General features: G+C 34.6%; 1 pseudogene; it reads right to left on the bottom strand.

Moving 5' to 3' along the window:
• LOC132737459 (kinesin-II 95 kDa subunit-like) overlaps positions 1-21,135 on the bottom strand; it is a 41,083-nt pseudogene extending 19,948 nt beyond the window's left edge.
• Positions 21,136-22,501: the final 1,366 nt, after the last annotated feature.

Here is a 22,501-nt window from a genome sequence, read left to right as displayed (position 1 = left end):
AGCATAAGAATGCAATATTTTTATGTTTAACCTTTTCCCTTATATAAGCGTGTTTCGACGGCTTTTTGCCCCCCCCCTTTTTTTGAGGCCTCAAACAGTGAAAAAGTGTCCTATTTAGACCCCAAACACTGTTTTTCGTTTGAGAAATGTCGTTTAAAAAAGTGACCATTTTTTCGGCGCCGTCCCCCATCCAAATAATACATCAGGGGGTTGCCAGAAGGGGGATGTGCCCCCTTCTGTTTGGGGGGGTTTGAAGGGGGCGGAGTCCCCTCATCGCCAAAGAAATTTTTTGGACTTCTGAGAGGCTTAAAAATGACCCCAGGTTGATCATAAGGTAACGTGTAACCAACGCTGAAAAGCCTTTGACTCTATCTCAATCCCTTGAGAAGTTGCAGCACTTTGAAATAAATTTTGATGGAAAAAGTCGAGGCAAAAAAGTGATTTTTGGCAATTTTGAGATGTCCCCTCGTTGCCATGGTAACAGGAAATTTAAGACTGAGCATGTCGTTACAAAGGCAATGGTCCAGTCAACATTTGTGCCAAGTTTGATTAGTATTGGAGCATTTTTCATAGTTTCATAGCAGTTTGAACTTGTAAGAGGAGGCTTTTCAGTGAAAATGGCCATTTTTCACAATATGCTCATGGGGGAAAGGGTTAAATTGAAAAAAACATTTTTCGATCGCTGTAAATATAAAAATATTCTAAATTGAATTGAATATGAAGATGCAAGACTCTTAGTCCTATTACTTTTTGAACAACCCTCGTACAACATTGTATCCTCTGTAATGTGGCACACTGTAGAAAACAATAACCTTATAGGCCCATTGCACGATGACATCACAAGCACCTGCTACCAGAATTTAGCAGATTTACCAGTTGGCAAGAATAACCATTATATTCATCATATTGCAGCAAAATTGTTAATTTCTAATAACTTTTTTATTTGTGGATCGATTTTTATATCATTTATATTATATTATTTAAAAGTTCTTTAAATTCATTTTTGGAAATATAAGCAGGTTTTCATTCTTTTACTTTTTAAAAAAGAAAACTCTGCATTTTATCAGCCACCGTGTTTTTTGCCAACGTCAGCAAGTTACCTGTATGTCTTATCAGCAATTTTTTACTATTAATAGATTTCATAACAATAACATGCAATGGGCCTATTTACAACACAAGAGCGATCAGTAATCACATGTGTCGCCTCATAATGGCCAATTTCATGTTGGGACAAATTTTGTGACAGACGGACAGACAGACGGACAGTGCACAACTAGACTTGGTACTGATCATTCCTGTAAAGTTTGGATAAAATTGCACCAGTTGTTTATGAGGAGTAGTCCGGACAAGCTTTTGCGTATCTGGCAACACACAGAAAACAAGGAACATCGCAATGCGATGCAACCAGGTTTTCAGCAAAATATTTCACAGAAGCTTTGTCATGAAGGGGCATTTGTTTTTAATTGAACTTTTAGGAGGAATTATGGCTCTTTTAATATTCCTCAAACAAAAATGATAGAGAAATTTTATGTTGTCTATTCGCCTTTTTTTCCCAAATATTTTAGAAAGGTAAACAGTACTTTATTTTTGCTTAATTTTTGCATTTTTGCGTCTCTTGTCATTTTCTTTTGTCAACAATATTGGCGTGTGGTGTTTTGTGCGATATCAAGAAAAGTATGTTCACAATTTTAAAAAAATACTTGAATGATGTCTTGGAAGAAACATGGGAATTTAGTGAGCGCCAGGGCACTTGATGACAAAGTTTCTGTGAAAGTTTGGTCAAAATCCATTGAAGAAATGTAGGAGAAGTTGCGCACTGTAGAAATTGTTCACTATATATTCTGTATAAGGAAAAAATATACAAAGGGCCATAATTCGGTCAAATATTATCCAATCAAAAAAACCCTGACAATATGTGCCAGGCACTTGATAACAAAAGCTTCTAAGAAAGTTTGGTCAAAATCCGTTGAGAAATGTAGGAGGAGTTGAGCACAGAAGAAATTGTTCTCTATATATTCTGTATAAGGAAAAAATATACAAAGGGCCATAATTCGGTCAAATATTATCCAATCACAAAACCCCGACAATATGTGCCAGGCACTTGATAACAAAGCTTCTAAGAAAGTTTGGTCAAAATCCGTTGAGAAATGTAGGAGGAGTTGCGCACAGAAGAAATTGTTCACTTTATATTCTATATAAGGAAAAAAAACAAAGGGCCATAATTAGGTCAAATATATACCAATTGCAAAACCTGGCAATATGTGACAGGGCACTTGATGACAAAGCTTCTGTGAAAGTTTGGTCAAAATCCGTTGAGAAATGTAGGAGGAGTTGCGCACAGAAAGAAATTGTTCACTATATATTTTTTATATAAGGAAAAAAAAACAAAGGGCCATAATTAGGTCAAATATTATCTAATCGCAAAACCCCGACAATATGCGCCAGGGCACTTGATGACAAAGCTTTTGTGAAAGTTTGGTCAAAATCCGTTGAGAAATGTAGGAGGAGTTGCGCACAGAAGAAATTTGTTTACGGCCGCCCGCCCGCCCGTCCGCCCGAAAAATTCGGTCAAATATTATCCAATCACAAAACCCCGACAATATGTGCCAGGCACTTGATAACAAAGCTTCTAAGAAAGTTTGGTCAAAATCCGTTGAGAAATGTAGGAGGAGTTGCGCACAGAAGAAATTGTTCACTATATATTCTATATAAGGAAAAAAACGAAAGGGCCATAATTAGGTCAAAATATATACCAATTGCAAAACCCTGGCAATATGTGACAGGGCACTTGATGACAAAGCTTCTGTGAAAGTTTGGTCAAAATCTGTGTTGAGAATGTAGGAAGGAGTTGCGCACAGAAGAAATTGTTCACTATATATTTTATATAAGGAAAAAAAAAAGGGCCATAATTAGGTCAAATATTATCTAATCGCAAAAACCCCGACAATATGCGCCAGGGCACTTGATGACAAAGCTTCTGTGAAAGTTTGGTCAAAATCCGTTGAGAAATGTAGGAGGAGTTGCGCACAGAAGAAATTGTTTACGCCCGCCGCCCGCCCGCCCGCCCGCCTATCCGCCCGCCCGCCGACATACCTCAATCTAATAACCAGTTTTTTCCTTCGGAAAACCTGGTTAAAAAACACCTTTTTATCAAAGGGCCATAACTTGGCCAAAAATCAAAAATCATTCAACCTGAAAACCCGTGCAATATGCGCAAGGACTTGAGCTACAGATCAATCCTGTAAAGTTTCATTGAAATTGCATTAGTGGTATAAGAGAAGTAGTCCGGACAAACTTTAAAATTAAACAAGAGGGCCATGATGGCCCTGAGGTCGCTCACCTGTATATAGGCCCCCCAACCCCCAATCCCCCCCCAACGTTGCAGGGCCAATTTAACCCAAGGGCTTTTATTTGCACAAACTCGGTAGACACCCATAAGAAGATGTTTCATGCTAAACATCTAAGCTCTAGCTCATTGTGCTTTATTGAAAGAAGATTTTTTTTTTAGTTAAAAACAATGACACCCCTGGGGCCGGGCCAGTTTTGACCCCAGGGCTTTTATTTGAACAACTTTGTAGACACTTATTAGAACATGTTTCATGCTTAATATCTAAACTTTAGCTATTTGGGTTTTTTCAAAGAAGATTTTTAAGTTTTTGCTATACACATATAAAGAAAATCAATGACCCCCCGGCGCGGGACCAATTTTGACCCAAGGTCTTTTATTTGAACAAACTTTGTAGACACTCACTAAAAGATGTTTCATGCTTAATATCTTTACTCTAGCTATTTGGGTTTTTTCAAAGAAGATTTTTTAAGTTTTTGCTATACACATATAAGGAAAATCAATGACCCCCGGGGCGGTGCCAATTTTGACCCCAGGGCTTTTATTTGAACAAACTTGGTAGACACCTATTAGCACATGTTTGATGCTAAATATCTTAGCCATAGCTCTTTGAGTTCTTTAAAAGAAGATTTTTTAAGTTTTTACTATATGCATATAGGGAAAATCAATAATCCCCCGGGGCGGGGCCAATTTTGACCCCAGGGCTTTTATTTGAACAAACTTGGTAGACACTTATTAGAACATGTTTCATGCTAAATATCTTAGCTTTAACTCTTTTGGTTCTTTAAAAGAAGATTTTTTAAGTTTTAACTATATGCATATAGGGAAAATCAATGACCCCCTTGGGTGGGCCAATTTTGACCCAAGGGCTTTTATTTGAACAAACTTAGTAGACACCTATTAGAACATGTTTGATGCTCAATATCTTAGCCATAGCTCTTCGAGTTCTTTAAAAGAAGATTTTAAGTTTTTACTATAAGAATATAGGGAAAAATCAATGACCCCCCGGGGCGGGGCCAATTTTGACCCCAGGGCTTTTATTTGAACAAACTTGGTAGACACCCATTAGAAAATGTTTCATGCTAAATATCTTAGCTCTAGCTCTTTTGGTTCTGTAAAAGAAGATTTCTTAAGTTTTTACTATATGCATATAGGGAAAATCAATGACCCCCCGGGGCGGGGCCAATTTTGACCCCAGGGCTTTTATTTGAACAAACTTGGTAGACACCTATTAGAACATGTTTCATGCTAAAAATCTAAGCTCTAGCTCTTTTGGTTCTTTAAAAGAAGATTTTTTAAGTTTTTACTATATGCATATAGGGAAAATCTATGATCCCCCGGGGCGGGGCCAATTTTGACCCCAGGGCTTTTATTTGAACAAACTTGGTAGACACTTATTAGAACATGTTTCATGCTAAATATCTTAGCTTTAACTCTTTTGGTTCTTTAAAAGAAGATTTTTCAAGGTTTTACTATATGCATATAGGGAAAATCAATGACCCCCCGGGGCGGGGCCAATTTTGATCCCAGGGCTTTTATTTGAACAAACTTGGTAGACACCTATTAAAACATGTTTGATGCTAAATATCTTAGCCATAGCTCTTTGAGTTCTTTAAAAGAAGATTTTTAAGTTTTTACTATATGCATATAGGGAAAATCAATGACCTCCCAGGGCGGGGCCAATTTTGACCCCAGGGCTTTTATTTGAACAAACTTGGTAGACACCCATTAGAACATGTTTCTTGCTAAATATCTTAGCTGTAGCTCTTTTGGTTCTTTAAAAGAAGATTTTTTAAGTTTTTACTATATGTATATAGGGAAAATCAATGACCCCCCGGGGCGGGGCCAATTTTGACCCCAGGGCTTTTATTTGAACAAACTTGGTAGACACTCACTAGAAGATGTTTCATGCCAAATATCTAAGCTCAAGCTCTTATGGTTTTTTAAAAGAAGATATTTAAAGTTTTTTCTTTCGGTTGCCATGGCAACCAGAGTTCTGCATGGAATTAAATTCTTTGAACAATTTTTAAAGGTGACCACCAAAGGAACATTCCTGTGAAGTTTGGTTGAAATTGGCTTAGTGGTTTATGAGGAGATATCATTTAAAGTAAAAGTTTACGGACGGACGGACGGACGGACGGACGGACGACGGACGGACGCCGGACGAAAAGCGATCACAAAAGCTCACCCTGTCACTTTGTGACAGGTGAGCTAAAAATATTAAAGGGCCATAACTGTGACAAAAATCATTGAACCGGAAAATGCTGACAATATGCACAACTAGACTTGGTACTGATCATTCCTGTAAAGTTTGGATGAAATTGCACCAGTAGTTTATGAGGAGTAGTCTGGACAAGTTTTGTGACGGACGGACGGACAGACGGACGGACGGACGACGGAGAAGTGATCCCTATATGTCGCAACTACTCCGTAGAGGCGACACAAAAATGATCATTTCTTCCAGAGGTGAGACTTCACAATAAAATAAACCTCTCTGAAAGAAACATCTCCAGATAACAACCAAAATGTTTGTCTCTCAGGGGGTATTGCTCAGCAAAGGTTATACTGTATATACCCAACCTTTCTGGTTACACACATATACATGTAACTTCATATGTTGGTCACTGCCTGCTGGGACCTTATTTGATGACAATTAAATTTCTGAAGGTATTCTTATAAAACAAGAACCGGTTGAACCGGGTGATGCTCCCCGAGAAGGTTCTGGACACAGGAAAGTAAAAAAAAATGAACAAAGGGCAATAACTCCAAAATTAGACCAGGCTTTGTTTAGGTTCTTGAAGCGTTGCAGTTCTATCCAATTACATCTAGCTACCTACAAAGTTTCATGTTGATATCTCTAATAGTTTTAAAGTAATGTCCAGGACAAAAGTCAAAAAGTAAAAATAAACAAAGGGCAATTACTTCAAAATAAGGCAAGGCAGAGTAATGATTCTTAAGCACTGCACTTCCACCCAATGAGACCTATCTATCTACAAAAGTTTCATGTTAATAATCTCTTATAATTTTTAGAGTAATGTCCAGACAAAGTTCAGTGTCAAAATGAACAAAGGGCAATAACTCCAAAAGTAGGCAAGACAGTGTTTACAGTTCTTGTGCACTGCAAACTTACCTCAATGAAGATCTATCTACCTACAAAGTTTCATGTTGATATCTCTTATACATTAAGAAATATGTCCCGGACAAAAGTTCAAAGTGTAAAAATAAACAAAGGGGGATAATTCAAAAATTAGGCAAGGCAGAGTTAAGGTTCTTGTTCACTGCACACCTACTCAATGAGATCTATCTACCTACAAAGTTTCATGTTGATACCTCTTATACTTTTAGAGTTATGTCCCCGGACAAAGTTCAAAGTGTAAAATAAACAAAGGGGGATAATTCAAAAATTAGACAAGGCAGAGTTACGGTTCTTGTGCACTGCAACACCTACTCAATGAGATCTATCTACCTACAAAGTTTCATGTTGATACCTCTTATACTTTTAGAGTTATGTCCCGGACAAATTTCAAAGTGTAAAAAATAAACAAAGGGGGATAATTCAAAAATTAGGCAAGGCAGAGTTACGGTTCTTATGCACTGCACACCTACTCAATGAGATCTAATTACCTACAAAGTTTCATTGTTGATACCTCTTATACTTTTAGAGTTAATTCCCCGGACAAAGTTCAAAGGTGTAAAATAAACAAGGGGGGGGGATAATTCAAAAATTAGGCAAGGCAGAGTTACGGTTCTTGTGCACTGCACTTCTTACTCGATGAGATCTATCTACCTACAAAGTTTCATGTTAATACCTCTTATACTTTTAGAGTTATGTCCCTGGACAAATTTCAAAGTGTAAAAATAAACAAAAGGGGAATAATTCAAAAATTAGGCAAAGGCAGAGTTACGGTTCTTGTGCACTGCACACCTACTTAATGAGATCTATATACCTACAAAGTTTCATGTTGATACCTCTTGTTGTTTCAAAGTTATGTCCCGGACAAGAAAAGGGGACGGACGGACGGACGGAAAGACGGACGGACGGACAAGGCGGCGACTATATGCTCCCCCGAAATTTTTTCGGGGAGCATAAAAAAGTAATTACCTGAGGGTACTCATGGTTTCATCAAAGTTATAATCAGCAGGTCCAATATTGGCAACCATCACAGTCTTGGCATTTCCACCCAGAGAATCTGTTAAAACAAAGATGATATTATTGATGTTCTCATCATTTAACCTTGAGACCAATAAATTCAGACATGTTGGTTGTTAATGATATGGGTTATCTCATCAACACACTGTACGTCATATGGCGATGTTCAAGCTTTACTGGTGGAGGAACAACCTTAAGTGCTGTTCCGTGCATTATTTCAGGCATGACCAAGCACCTGAGTAGAACCACCAACATTCCGTAAGCTAGCTGGATAGTTTTCTCACATGAAAAGAATCCTAAGTCCCTGACAGAATTCAAAACAACAGCAGTCAGGGGCAAGTGGTTTGAAGTCAAAATCCTTTACCACTCAAATATTACATACATGCTTTTATTTAAATTCAAATCAGTAATCAAACACTTCCCTGAGCAGAATAAATATCCGAAGCATCTTTAGTGTACACCAGGGTCTTTCAAATAGAATATACTTATATTTTAATTTCATTTTTGAACGATGATGTACTATGCCAGATCAAACTAATCACGTAACGCAGCCTAGACATCTTTTTCCATAAAATTAGTCTGACCCCAGACCATTGTTTTTGTAAGACCCTGTGTACACTTTACATGACAGAGCACAACATTGGAAGGAAACATAAAAATGTTCAATACCTTGTAATAACCTGGTGAGTTTAGAACCTCTGTAAGGTATATGTGTACTCTTGCCATCAACAAGTGCTGAGATCACGTTACCCAAGGCTGACGACAGGCTGATTTTTGTAGCTTCCTTTAACCTCTGACCCTAATAAACATAAATATGTACATGACAATATGTATAATGAGATTATTGTTGAATAAACACTTTATAAATGAATAAATATAAAAGCAAAACTTTTATAAGTGTCAAAAACAAAGCTACTTTAAAAGTTTTAAAAATTGAATACTGTCAAGCCGTTGCAGTCTGATGGGTTTGTTGCACTTATTCATCATCCCTCGTGGATAGACTCAATCAAACTGAGTCTGCAAATCTCATGTTATTTTGTGTGATTAATGCTTCCCAGGGATCAGACTTTTTTCCAGATTTTCATACTTCACAACAGCAGGTGTAAAGCCATAAAAAGTTGCCTGTACTTCACTTTAGTGTTGTTATATTTTTTAGCTCACCTGAGCTTGCTCAGGGTGAGCTTTTAGGATCGGTGAATGTCCGTCGTCCGTCCACAATTGCTTGTGAACACTCTAGCGGTGGAATTTTTGCCTCAATCATCATCAAACTTGGTCAGGATGCTTATCTAGTTGAAAGCTCGGATGAGTTCGAACATGGCTCATCTCGGATGAAAAACTAGGTCACAAGAGCTAAAAATAGAAAAACCTTGTGAACACTCTAGTGGTCACATTTTTGACCCAATCATCATCAAACTTTGTCAGGATGCTTGTTTAGATAATAGCTCTGATGAGTTCGAATATGGGTCATGCTTGGATGAAAAAACTAGGTCACCGGAAGCTATAAATAGAAAAACCTTGTTAACATTCTAGCGGTCACATTTTTGCATCAATCATCATCAAACTTGGGTCAGGATGCTTATCTAGTTGATAGCTTGGATGAGTTCGAACATGGCTCATCTCGGATGAAAAAGTAGGTCACCGGAGCTAAAAATAGAAAAACCTTGTTAACACTCTAGCGGTCACATTTTTGCATCAATCATCATCAACTTGATCAAGATGCTTGTTCTAGGTGATAGCTCGGATGAGTTCGAACATGGGTCATCTTGGATGAAAAGTAGGTCACCGGAGCTAAAAATAGAAAAACTTGTTAACACTCTAGTGGTCACAATTTTGACTCGATTGTCATCAAACTTGGTCAGGAAACTTGTCTAGGTCATTGCTGGGAATAAATCGAAACATGGGACATCTCGGATGAAAAACTAGTCACAGGAGCTAAATATAGAAAAATCTTGTTAACACTCTAGTGGCTACTGTTGTGATCCAAATATTCTGTTAATTGGTCTGAAAGTTTGTTTTGATGATTTCTAAGTCAAGATCGAATATGGGTCATCTTGGATTGAAAACTAGGTCACACCGCCCAAATATGGAAAAACCTTGTTAACATTCTAGTGGTCACATTTTCGACTCAATTATCATCAAACTTGGTCAGGATGCTTGTCTAGGTAATTGCTTGGATGAGTTCGAAATCGCATGTGAAACTAGGTCACCGGAGCTAAAAATAGAAAAATCTTGTTAACACTCTAGTTGCTACTGTTTTGATCCAAGTATCCTGGAAATTGGTCTGAAAGTTTGTTTTGATGATTTCTAGGTCAAGTTTGAATATGTGTCACCTGGGTAAAAAACTAGGTTGCACTGCTCAAATATGGATAATCCTTGTTAACACTGTAGTGGTCACATTTTTGACTCACCTGTCATGAGACTTGGTCAGAATGCTTGTCTAGGTAATTGTTTGGATGAGTTTGATAAGTCAGGTGAGCGATCTAGGGCCATCATGGCCCTCTTGTTTCTGGTCCTTCAGGATCATTGATTCCAACACTTTTATGTGTTGTGAATTGAGTACCCCTCAATCCAGTGATAGGGGGCATAAGGGATTTAGCACCTTTTCATTATCCCTCATGGATAGACTCAATCAAACCTAGTCTGAAAATGTCATCTAATTTTGTTGTGATTAATGCTTCTGAGGGATCACATTTTCTCCCAGTTTTATTTTTTTAGGGCTGGGAACGAATAAGGAATTTGATGTTCAAATATTCGTTTTCCATATTCGAATATATTAGAATATTCGTTTTTTACAACATTTGTTCCAATATTTATTTCTCTTAGACGTATACGTATCCGAAATTGATTGCATTGAATACTATACTACTTTAATATGCTTGTAATAATTGACGATTAAAAATACCTTTATTACTATGTCAACGTTTTTTTTATTTTATATATTGTAAATCGACATATATGTTTACAATTTGAAATTAATTAATAATTTGATTGCCTTTTGTTCAGTTAATATTAACGGGACTTGACTGACTGCTATGAATCATCGTAGCCTCTTAGCCCCCAAAAAACAAATAACTATATTGAAACTTAACTTGTATTAAATATTTTTTATTCATTTATAATTTTAGAGAAGTTTAAAATATTCTTAAAATAAATATAGCTATAATGCAGTAAATATCACACGGAGTGTAATATCTACGGAATAAATATATTCTGACGGAATATAGACACTTCCCATGCTTTCATAACTGCTGATTAATACGTGCCGATTTTTATACTTCTTCACAAAATTTAAGACAATTTTTGATTAATCAGGAAGATTAAAGTACAGAAAACAATAAATAAGATAATTAAAATTGGAAAAAAATTCATTCTAAACTGCTAAACAGGTAAATTGCAAACTGTTAAAGGGGTACCCTTTTGATCAACTCGAAACCCAAAGTTTTCAAAGTTAATTGGCGACAATCATTGACACGTTTCATCAGACGTGTGAACACCTGGTCAAGTAAAGGTCAATGGTTAAATTTATGATCTTAATTGAAATTTAAAAAAAGAAAACAAACAAGATTGCATTTGAGAAAAATGCTATGCCACCGCATTCATACAACACTAAATAGTAGTGTAGGAACAGATTTTTTTGTTTCTATACAATTGAAGATTGTCATAATGCATATCTAATTCTTATTATCAGATTAGTGGTTAAATCTATTGTTAACTCAATAAAAGATCAGAGTAGGAATGTATCAATGCACTTGAGTCTAGTGAATTTGGTGGTGAAGGTCATATTTCACACAGCCTAAAATTTCATGACTGCATCAAAGGACAACATGTAATACACTTTGTCAAAATCTAGGTCAGCTGATATCAAAGTTCACTTTTAATTTTGACACTAGAGGCAAAATTTGAACAACTTTGGTAGAGTACCTATAGATGATATCATTTAACAAATATTAAAGCTCTAAGCCTTGTACCTTCAGACAATAAGATTTTTTTTTTTTTTTACTATACGTATATTTTGAAAATCACTGACCCCGGGGCGGGGGCAATTTTGACCCCAGGGCTATTATTTGAACATTCTTGCTAGAGGTTCACTTCACAATGTTTCATGCAAAGTATCTAACCTCTAGCATTTGTCAATTGCTAGAAGATTTTTTTTTTAAGTTTTTACTATAAGTTTTTACTATGTAAATATGAGGAAAATCAATGACCCCCGGGGCCGGGCCGATTTTGACCCCAGGGCTATAATTTGAACAATCTGGGTAGAGGTCTATCAGACAATGCCTTATGCAAAATATCTAAGCTCTAGGCCTATGGGTCTTTACAAAAAGGTATTTTAAGTTTTTACTATATGTACATATAGTGAAAATCAATGACCCCCAGGGCGGGGCCGATTTTGACCCCAGGGCTATAATTTGAACAATCTTGGTAGAGGTCTACCAGACAATGCCTTATGCAAAATATCTAAGCTCTAGGCCTTTTGGGTCTTTACAAGAAGATTTTTTAAATTTATTCTTATAATTCCTTTTGGTTGCCATGGCAACCAGATTTCTGCATGGAATTAAATTATTTGAACAACTTTTGAAGCCCTTCACCCAAGGATCAATCCTGCCAAGTTTGGTTGAAATTGGATAAGTGGTTTTTCACAAGAAGATTTTTTAAGTTCACTATATAATCTATATAACACACACACATACAAACAAACAAACACACACACATACATACACACAGGTGAATCGCTATATGCCACCGCATCGCAGATGCTGCGGTGGCATAAAAACAAAACATTATTTTGTTTTTCTCCAATATTCGTATTTGTTTTTCAAGGTTCGAATATTCGGTAGTGTTTGAATATTGGAATATAATTCCAGGCCCTAATTTTTTTCTATAGTGTCTTACTTTTTAAATTTTTATTTGGTCACAAAAATGCTGAAATGGTCATAAATTTACTCTTAAGCTGTACTTAAAGAAGGAAACTTCAGGTGCTCTTTTGTGCATCATTTCCAGCACCAGTGAAGCAACAAGTAATTGACCTTCCTTAAGATAGCTAAACAGCTTATGCAAACGATAAGAATCCAAAGTCCCAATGACCATCGCGGCCTACATAATTACCTTTCATGACATAATATTCCACCAGAAAATTATTGTAGTTCATAGTATTCAATCTTTGAAACTCGAACAACAATAAATATCTTAAATGGACTTATTTACCTTTCAATCTGGACAAGACCATTAAAAAATTTTAGGGACAAATTTCAAAGTAAGTACTGACTGAAAAGGCAAATAGTGCAGACCATTATCAGATAGCATAGAGGTGGCGACTGATGTCAATCTGCACTGGCCACATGGAAGACTCATTTGTCACAAGATGTACATTTTTCATACCTAGAACCACAAAACTAATGTGTATCCTTACAGCTATTTCACGGCCATGATTTATATAACCTAGTTTTGAGTCTTGAGTTATATAACCTTAAACTTTGTTTCTCATGACACAAAGTAACATCTGTATTTTAAAGAAAAACAATTTCAATTCACTTACGAAAAATCACAATGAACGTTATATATATAGACTATATACTTACTTCAGATTTTGTTTTTTCCTGTCTTTCACTTCCAGCTAAATCTACCAAATTAAGACGGCCAACTCTGATATGGTTTTCTTCATCTGCCCCCATCTTTAAATGAAAGATAACAAACACGTGTAAAATATAGTCATAGTGTAGCAGTAATTATCTGCCTTCAAGGAATTTGAGATCTTTAGTGATCGAGACCATGTTTCCTCATATGACATCAGTATTGGTAAATTTACATCAGTTCCGGGTTAAGCACAGAAAACTGATTTGACATGATTTTACATTAATTCAGAGCTTTTCCCCAAAATAAATCAAGGTAAAGTAAGCAAGTTAAAGACAAAAAAAAAAATTGTTTGTACAGTATAAATGCGCAAAACCGGATCTCTACTAAAAGCAGAATCCTCACAAATCCGGACACTTGGTAATCCGGCTACCGGACAAAAATTTGGAATAATTTGTCATTTGTTTATGAAATATTACCACGAAATAACTGACATAAATTTCAAAGTAAGTTAATAACTTCTTTACAACAACAGAATCAAAAAACTGAACTAAACTTCTGTAGTATAATGTATAACACCTCTCAGCAAAGACCTTACCCTCCTAACAGGTGGGGACCTGCTATGGTTGTTCTGTATCTTAATAACATTACTCGAATTATGAATAATACAATACAGTAATAGTGCAATATTCTTACCTCACTACATTCTATTGTAATGATAAAGATGGCGTGACTTCTAGAACTGTGCTCATTCATGTCTGTAGCTCTGTAAAAAAATGTTTTGTATAAAAATGTTATCAACACTCATCTACATGACAAAAGCACAGCGTGCGGTGTTAATGCTTGTCTGATTAGGTTAACAAGAGCCACGGCCGGGCGGGGGCAACGCTCGACTTTTTACTTTCTCTAAAAGCATCAAAGAAATGTTTGAACAAAATCTAAACGTTTCCTTTTTATAAAATTAATCGGTCTGTCTTGTCACATTAGTTTTGTCTCTATATTTTAAATAGAAACACACAATTCTATAGATAGAAACACGCAATTCTATAGATAGAGACACGCAATTCTATAGATAGAAACACGCAATTCTATAGATAGAAACATGCAATTCTATAGATAGAAACATGCAATTCTATAAATAGAAACACGCACTGTTGTTGTTGTTGTTTCACAATTGTGACCTTGACCTTGAGCTGACACATGGGCAACAAGGGTTCTGCCCATCACCTTGTGAGGTGAACATTTGAGCCAAGTTTGAAGAAAATCTTTAAATAAGTGAAGGACTTACAGAGCAGACACAACATACTGTCTAATATTTGATTGTTTGATATTTGACCTTCAATCTTGACCTTGAGCTGACACATGAGCAACATGGGTTCTGCAAATCCCCTTGTTGAGGTGAACATTTGAGCCAAGTTTTAAGAAAATCCTTCAATTAGTGTAGGACTTACAGAGCGGACACGTCATACGGTCTAATATTTGATTGTTTGATATTTGACCTTCAATTGTGACCTTGAGCTGCAACATGGGTTCTGCACATCCCCTTGTTGAGTTGAACATTTGAGCCAAGTTTGAAGTTTACCTTTTAATTAGTGAAGGACTTAAAGAGCGGACACGACATACTGTCTAATATTTTATTGTTTGATATTTGACCTTCAATTGTGACCTTGACATTGAGCGGACACATGGGCAACATGGGTTCTGCACATCCCCTTGTTGAAGTGAACATTTGAGCCAAGTTTTAAGAAAATCCTTCAATTGGTATAGGATTTATAGAGCGGACACGAAAATGGAGAAGGACGGACCGACCACCGACCGACGCGACAAAGCGAATCCATTATAGCCCCCCCCCCCCCCAAATTTTGTGATGGGGGTATAATAAGTGGTTAGTGATAATTTATAAGGTTATGTACAGAGAATCATTGGTCAACTTTATTACAACTTGTAGTTATTGCGGCATTATGATCTACTTAAACTGAAAAATTATTTTGAGTCTTACCCGACAGATCTGTTCTGGTTACCTACGTTCATAACATGTTCAATTTCTCGTACACTCTTTGTCACAAATGATGACAAGTCCTAGAAAATGAAAAAAAAGCTTCATAAATTAATCAAATTTTTAAAGTAAATCCAAGATGCTATTGAAATACAGAGTAAATTTCTTGCAAAGTGATTATTATAAACCAATAACTTGTGTGCCCATTTTCAGTTTATTCCCTCTCCCATTTATCCAGAATCATCATTGTTTTTCATGCAAAATAACCCAAAAAATGAAAAGCATGCCAAGGCTTTTTTTCTCAAATCAGGACTAAGAAGCACACAAAATTCAATTAAATTCTTCTTTATTATCCTTTGCAGATTTTTCCATTTTAAGTGCCTCACTTGATTTATGTTTGAATTTCAAATTTTATGTTCTTATGCTGTTTGACCTTATTGGAGCCCTGTTAATCGTTACAATCATAACCATTTGTTCAGATTATCTACAGGTGTGTAACAGTCTAAGTTACCTTCACATAAACACCCGTATCTGGTCGTTCCTTCAATTCTAAAACGTCTGTTCTGGTCCTTTGATAAAAGGTCACGTATTTCCTCCTGCAATAACAACATAACAATCATTATCACGTATTTTCCTCCTGCAATAACAACAATAACAATCATTTTCACGTATTTCCTCCTGCAATAACAACATAACAATCATTTTCACGTATTTCCTCCTGCAATAACAACATAACAATCATTTTCACGTATTTCCTTCTGCAATAAACAACATAACAATCATTTTTCACGTATTTCCTCCTGCAATAACAACGTAACAACCATTTGTATCACTAGTATGATACTGAGATACTTGGTTTATACAGAATTTATTTTAGTTTAATTGTGTACAAAGCTATAAACTTTCGAATCCATTCCTGGAACCAATCAGTACTGAACCAGTCATCGAATTTAGCACTGGCCCAGTGGCCCATGGCTAGTGTAAATTAGTTCGGGCCAGTGAAAATTTTAATAAAATTTAGTCTAATATATAGTAGAATTAATTCAAAACTGGAATATCGGCTAGTAAATTTCAAAATCTGAAAATTCATTGACACTGCTCAAACATGCGTGTAAAGTTTCTTGCTCAAGGAAACAACCACATGCCCTGACGGGGTTTGAACAGGTGCGAAAATAGCGATCATTAGATTACTATTCAGACATGTTAACAACTCGGCCAGGCCGCCACAAAAGAGATACTTGTAACACCATCTCTGCATCCCTCCCCCTTCCCCATACTAAAAGTTGCAAAATTACATAAACTGGCAAATTATTAGTACTCTTGATTTTCAAACACTGAACTATTGTGTATTTTTTCATACATTTATAGTATTTACTCAACAGAGTTTTCACAAAGACAAAAGCTTTAATATTTAAAACACAAATGAATATTGCATGTTTATAAATGAACTAAACAAAATATAATTAGTACTGGTTGCAGAGATACTCTTACTCAATTATAACCCAAACACATGGTAAAAGTTATTGTTTTAACTATTTTATTTAAACAAATAAGCACATGGTCCTCTACGAATATAGGAGCATGATATGCTGTAAAGATTTTTTTTTTAGATTTTGTAAACTTTCTTTGTGTGTGTGCATTTTTTGTTGGTGTGTGCAATTACCTTAAATTTTTGTAAAAAAAAACTGCCTCCAAATGTTCTTTTTACTAAACAACTACTCGATGACAGGCCTTTGACTTGGGACTATTTTTTCTAAAGATTGTAAAGTATTAGCAAAAGATAGACAAAACATATAAAATGTAAAAAAATAAAAGATTGATGTTGATTTTCCAGCTATTTTTTACTTAGAAATTTAAGTGCTGACTTTAACTACTATTGTACGGTAAAAAGACCGTGTTTTGTATACATAATTCAGAAGAAGTATTACTTTCCATCCCATAGATAATTCTTTAAGTGTATTGTAACGACTTTGAACCAAACTTAGTTAATGTGGGTCAATCTTTGAGACAATATGCAATGATAATTAAGATACAATAACATGCATCGCAAAAAATATGTGATTTACTTTCAAAGTTATCTCTCCAACCAGACTTTGTTTTTTATAAAATCACAACACAATAAATACCTGGTATATTTCTAAGTAAGAGGCCCTTATGAGGTACTGTTGATTTTCCAAGTTAGATATATGACTAAATATATGTTCAAATGAGTTAGGAATCACCCCTCGCTGTTCAGGATCATTTTTTAATCCTGAAACAAAATGAAAATGCATTTTATACTATAGTAGTAATTGTTATTTTTGTCAACTTTTAAAATAACACTGACATGCAGTAAAAGTTTAATGGTAACTTACCAACATTACTTGTAGAGGAAGAACTCAATTGCAGATCTAAGCATTTTTTTATTACTTATTTTCAGAGTTAGATAAAAAAAAAGAGGCACTTCCCATAAATATTGCACATGTAAGAATAACACAACATGATATAAATTGAATTATTGGGGAAAATTGCTTGATTTTAAAAAGACAGCTGATGGGGGCTGGCTCTCAATGAATGTTATTTCAAAGAATCAAATCTGGCATTACCGATCCTATCCTAGTAAAATCCACTTAGTTTATACTAGATTGTGTTGGAAGCTATAAGCTTATTGAAACACTCTCGAATCCGTTCCTAAAAACCAACAAGTACTTAGTAATGAGTGTAGTTTCTTGCTCACTGAAACAACGGCTAACAGGGTTTGAACCCACGCAGATAGCAATCCTTAAATTACTAGTCTGACGTTTTTACCACTCAGCCATGCTACCACTTGAGTCAAATATAAATTCCAGATTAAGATACTCATATAAGAACTCTTATTTTATCAATTTTTCAAAAAAAAAAAATTGTCTTTCAAAACTTTGAGTGAAAAATTTCAGTCAATAAAAAATTACCTTGCATTGTATGTGTTTTGCCTGTTCCAGTCTGACCATAGGCAAAAATTGTCCCGTTAAATCCCTGAAGAACATTCTCCACAAGATCTCTGAAAGTCTCCTCATACAAAATCCCTCTGTTTGGAACTATGACAAAAAAAATAGAAACTGTTTCAATATATGTGAAACAATTCTGATGCACAAATTTATGTTCGAAAATACGAAAGAAAATGATGTTTGATGACCGATTGACTTACTGATGATAAATCGGGAAAAAATTGTTGTGACAGCTGATTTGGAAAATTTTTTGACACTATTTTGGAGGAAGACATGTGACCACAAACTGGCATTCCACTGGTAACAAAACTAATTCAGCCGTGTCATGACAAAACCAAACATAATGGGTTTGCGACCAGCATGGATCCAGACCAGCCTGCGCATCCGCGCCAGTCTGCTCAGGATCCATGCTGTTCACTTATAGACCCTATTACACAAGTAAAGAAACTGATAGCGAACAGCATGGATCCCTGATCAGACTGCGCGGATGCGCAGGCTGGTCTGGATCCATGCTGGTCGCAATCGCTTTATGTTGGTTTTGTCATGACGCGGCTCAATTATTTTTTGGTTCCAGCAGGTAAAGGAGACAATATCCTCATAATCTATTATTATCTATTATCAATTTTTTTCTATCATCAAGTTGAGCTGAATTAACAATACATTTCAAAAGATAGACTGTTCTTATGGTGTTTAATTCTTAACAGTTGATATTGGAAATGTTTCGCGTAAAATAAAAATCTGCTTAAAGTATAAAAAAAAACTGCCCCACTTGTTTAATAAATTGAATGTTAGGGGTAATGTCCAATGGATATTTATAGAAGATACATTTGACCACATAAGTTATGTGAAGTAAATTATAAAATTGAAAGGAATTATGACTAAATGTAAACTTATTTTGTCTTTCACCTGTTCACACACTATATACCCTTGGATGGGCATAATGACACTTAAATACTTTATTAATACAAAATAATGATAAACTGAAGGGTTTATTATTATTATATATATATATTGTTAAAAGTCTCAATAACTCATTAATTTAAATCTTGAATAAAATCTTTTCCTTGATTAAAGAATAGATAAAATTGTACTTACTTCCAGTCATAAACAGTATCAAATGTAAAGGTTTTCTTTGGATCCGATGGTGGCAATTTAGGATTTCTAATCTCAATAACACCTCTTTTTGTGTTCATCTCCACTACCCTATATAAGATACAAAATGTTATGAAAGATTGTAGGACAAAAGCCCTCCCATGAAAATGGCAGGGCGGGCAAAAGCCCTCCAGTGAAAATGGCTTTTGTCTGACCTGTCATTTTTCGTATTGCCAAGGTTGTCCCACAGTCAGTATCGACAAGTGAAATGTTTCAAGAATTTACTATATAAATATGATATGGATATGTTAAGAAAAAAAACCCAGACAAGTCTTGATTTTTTTTATTCAAATTCTAAATTTACGAAACATATATGAGTCGCGTCACGACAAAACCAACATAATGGGTTTGCGACCAGCATGGATCCAGATCCAGATCAGGATCCATGCTGTTCGCTTACAAACCCTATAACAAGTAGAGAAACTGATAGCGAACAGCATGGATCCTGATCAGACTGCGCGTATGCTCACTCAGGCTGGTCTAGATCCATTCTGGTCGCAAACCCATTATGTTGGTTTTGTCGTGACACGGCTCATACATCATCCATTATCTACCTTTCGTATCCTTTCTGTACTTCTTTCTCTGATAGAGGACGACATCTCACAACAACTTTTACACACTCCGACTTTTGCGGAATATCTAGCTTCTTTACATCAGACTGAAAAATTAGCTCAATGTCACCAATATATTATAAATATACATGTATACAAACAAATGAAAGGAAACTGTCACAAAACAAGGATTTCTGCCAATATTATATATACATCATGTACATAAATGTCCGCCCAATAGGTGTAGGACTGTGAATAGGACAAGCCAGGTTCGATTCCTTCCCGGACAGTCAAATTAATCAAATCACTATATAATATAGTGCTAAAAAACGAACATACATATTAAAACATTTAATTAATTTTTAAGACAAACTTTGTTTTTTATGAAAAATTGTCCAAATTGCAAATCATGAGAATTGCTAATAATAATCTATAAAGTTTATCTTACCATCTTTAATCTTTGTTCTTTAATTTAACTTTCAATCTGCAATGATATAAACATAAAATGATTTTTTCTTTATGTATACTGAAAAAATATTTAAAATGAATCATTTCTATTTATATCAATCTATATTCAAACATTAATGATGATTAATCACAAGTAACCAATAGAACATAAGATTAAAATAAACATTGAAAAACAATATTAATTATAAACAAATACTTGCTATTCTAGTATCAAGGTTAACATCAAAAACAAATTACCCCCCCCCCCCTCCCCCAACTCCCAAAAAAGGAAACAATCAAAGTTTAACTTTAAAGCATCGTCAAGTGAGAATCACACAAATATTTATTCAAAACAACTTATCTGTCAAAGTTGCAATTTAGTCTCATCAAGCTATACAAAGTTTGTTTAAGAATGTAAGAGTTAACAAATACATGCCTAAAAATCATATACAAAATGCCATGTGACAAAATATCTTTAAGGACCATGCAGTTATAGATCCATCATTTTTTTTCAATTTTAGCAAAACATTGTGCAATCTATTATTCTGGCAATTTTAATGGTTTATTTTCTTTTGCAACTTTAAGAGGGCATTTGAAACCAGCAATAAATACGAAAACATCTCGCTGTTAATTCATATATTTAATATTTTCATAAAAAATGTATATTCTGTGAATTCGTGTTGTTTATTTAGGTACCCCACCCACATTTTTTTGTGCAGTATAGTTTTCAGCTATCTTACTTTTCAGGGTAAATCTAAATAAAAAATGTACAATACTGCTTCTAAAATTCAAAAACTATACATAATAAACTATGTTTGTTCATCAAAATGCCTACATTAATGCAAACAGAAGAAGAAATCATGTTTTGCACAAAACAGAAGAGATCTCATCTAAAATATTTCTAACGACGCCACCTGTAGCAACGGGAAATAACTCGGTTGGAGTTTGCGTTAATTGCTGGGTCCCGTTAACCGGTAAACAGGTAAAATGAACTAGTTTTTTTTATTTATTTTTTTTTATGATTATTTATTATAATTATTATTTTTCACCATCACCATCACAATCATCATCATCATCATCATCATCATCATCATCATTATTATTATTATTATTATTATTATTATTATTATTATTATTCAGTATTCATAATAACATTAGTTATATTGTTCAATTGTCGAAGATTGTATGCAGAAATGGTATATAGAAACTCAAACAATTCTTTTTGGAGAGATGTTTCTAATTATGTTACATTGATTCTTAAAATTTGCACATTTTCCTAATCGATAGTATATGGACAAAGTTTTGTTTTATGCCATTGTTTTATAGTCATAACTTTTTAATGAATGATAAACATGTTTAAATTGGTATGTAAAGGGAATTAGATATGTCCGAAATATATTGGATGCTAAAGAAATTTTATAACAAAGCATGAATTTGATAGAAAAACTGGCTAAAATACAATTTGAAGTTATTCTTATAATTTGAAGGTTTTTTTTAGAAACATCAAATTCTTTTTAGAAAGATAGAACTGAACTAATCAGTGACAAATTTATTCTCAAATTACCCTTGATAACCTATATTACGAAAAGCCTACCCCAAGGTGCATGGTGTAGTGTTTTTGATATACATGTACATGTAGTTCCTTTGGAGTGGAAACATTGATACAGTTGGATTTCTAAACTAACAAATGATACGTACTTTTTATTGTTTCAAACTATGCTTTTGCATAGAATTTAAGCAACAAATACTTTGTTGGAAAAAAATGAATATTGTGACTGATGAAAAAATGTTCTTTTTGTTAAAGTGAGAATGAAACAATTGTTTTTCGGGTAATTGTAAAGAAAAAACGTCAGAAGTATTTTCTAAAAACAGTTTTGTATTAAAACAGAAATAAAGATGTATTTTTAGAAAATTTCCATTTTTACAAAGGAAAAAAAAAATTGCGATTCAAATTTTTTGAACACTTTTAATTTTTGATATTTTAATTTCCGTAAATTTTTTAAATTTACTAAAAATTATACAAATGTATTTCTTTTTTTCCTTTTGGCAATTTCCGATTCAAATTTTTAAAAACTAATTGTATTGAACATAAAATTTACACTGCAATGATTTTCATACCCCCATTGTATTTCTTTTTCGCGGGGTTTTTGCCCGAACGCCCACGTATTTTCTTTTCTCGTCTGTTTTAGATTCCTTTTGAAGTTTTTTTAATCATCTTAAAAACAAAAAAAAAAATTTTTGTTTTTTTTAGCAAACATAAACGCACAAAAAGGAATTGTTAATATTGACTTGACCAGCCCATGAAAATTAAATTAGAATTTT

The sequence above is a fragment of the Ruditapes philippinarum genome, unplaced genomic scaffold (assembly GCF_026571515.1).
Source record: "Ruditapes philippinarum isolate M1 unplaced genomic scaffold, ASM2657151v2 ctg3162_1_1_1_1, whole genome shotgun sequence".
In the NCBI taxonomy this organism is placed as follows: domain Eukaryota; kingdom Metazoa; phylum Mollusca; class Bivalvia; order Venerida; family Veneridae; genus Ruditapes; species Ruditapes philippinarum.
The sequence above is the reverse complement of the archived record's forward strand: the minus strand, read 5'-3'. Positions and strand labels throughout refer to the sequence as shown.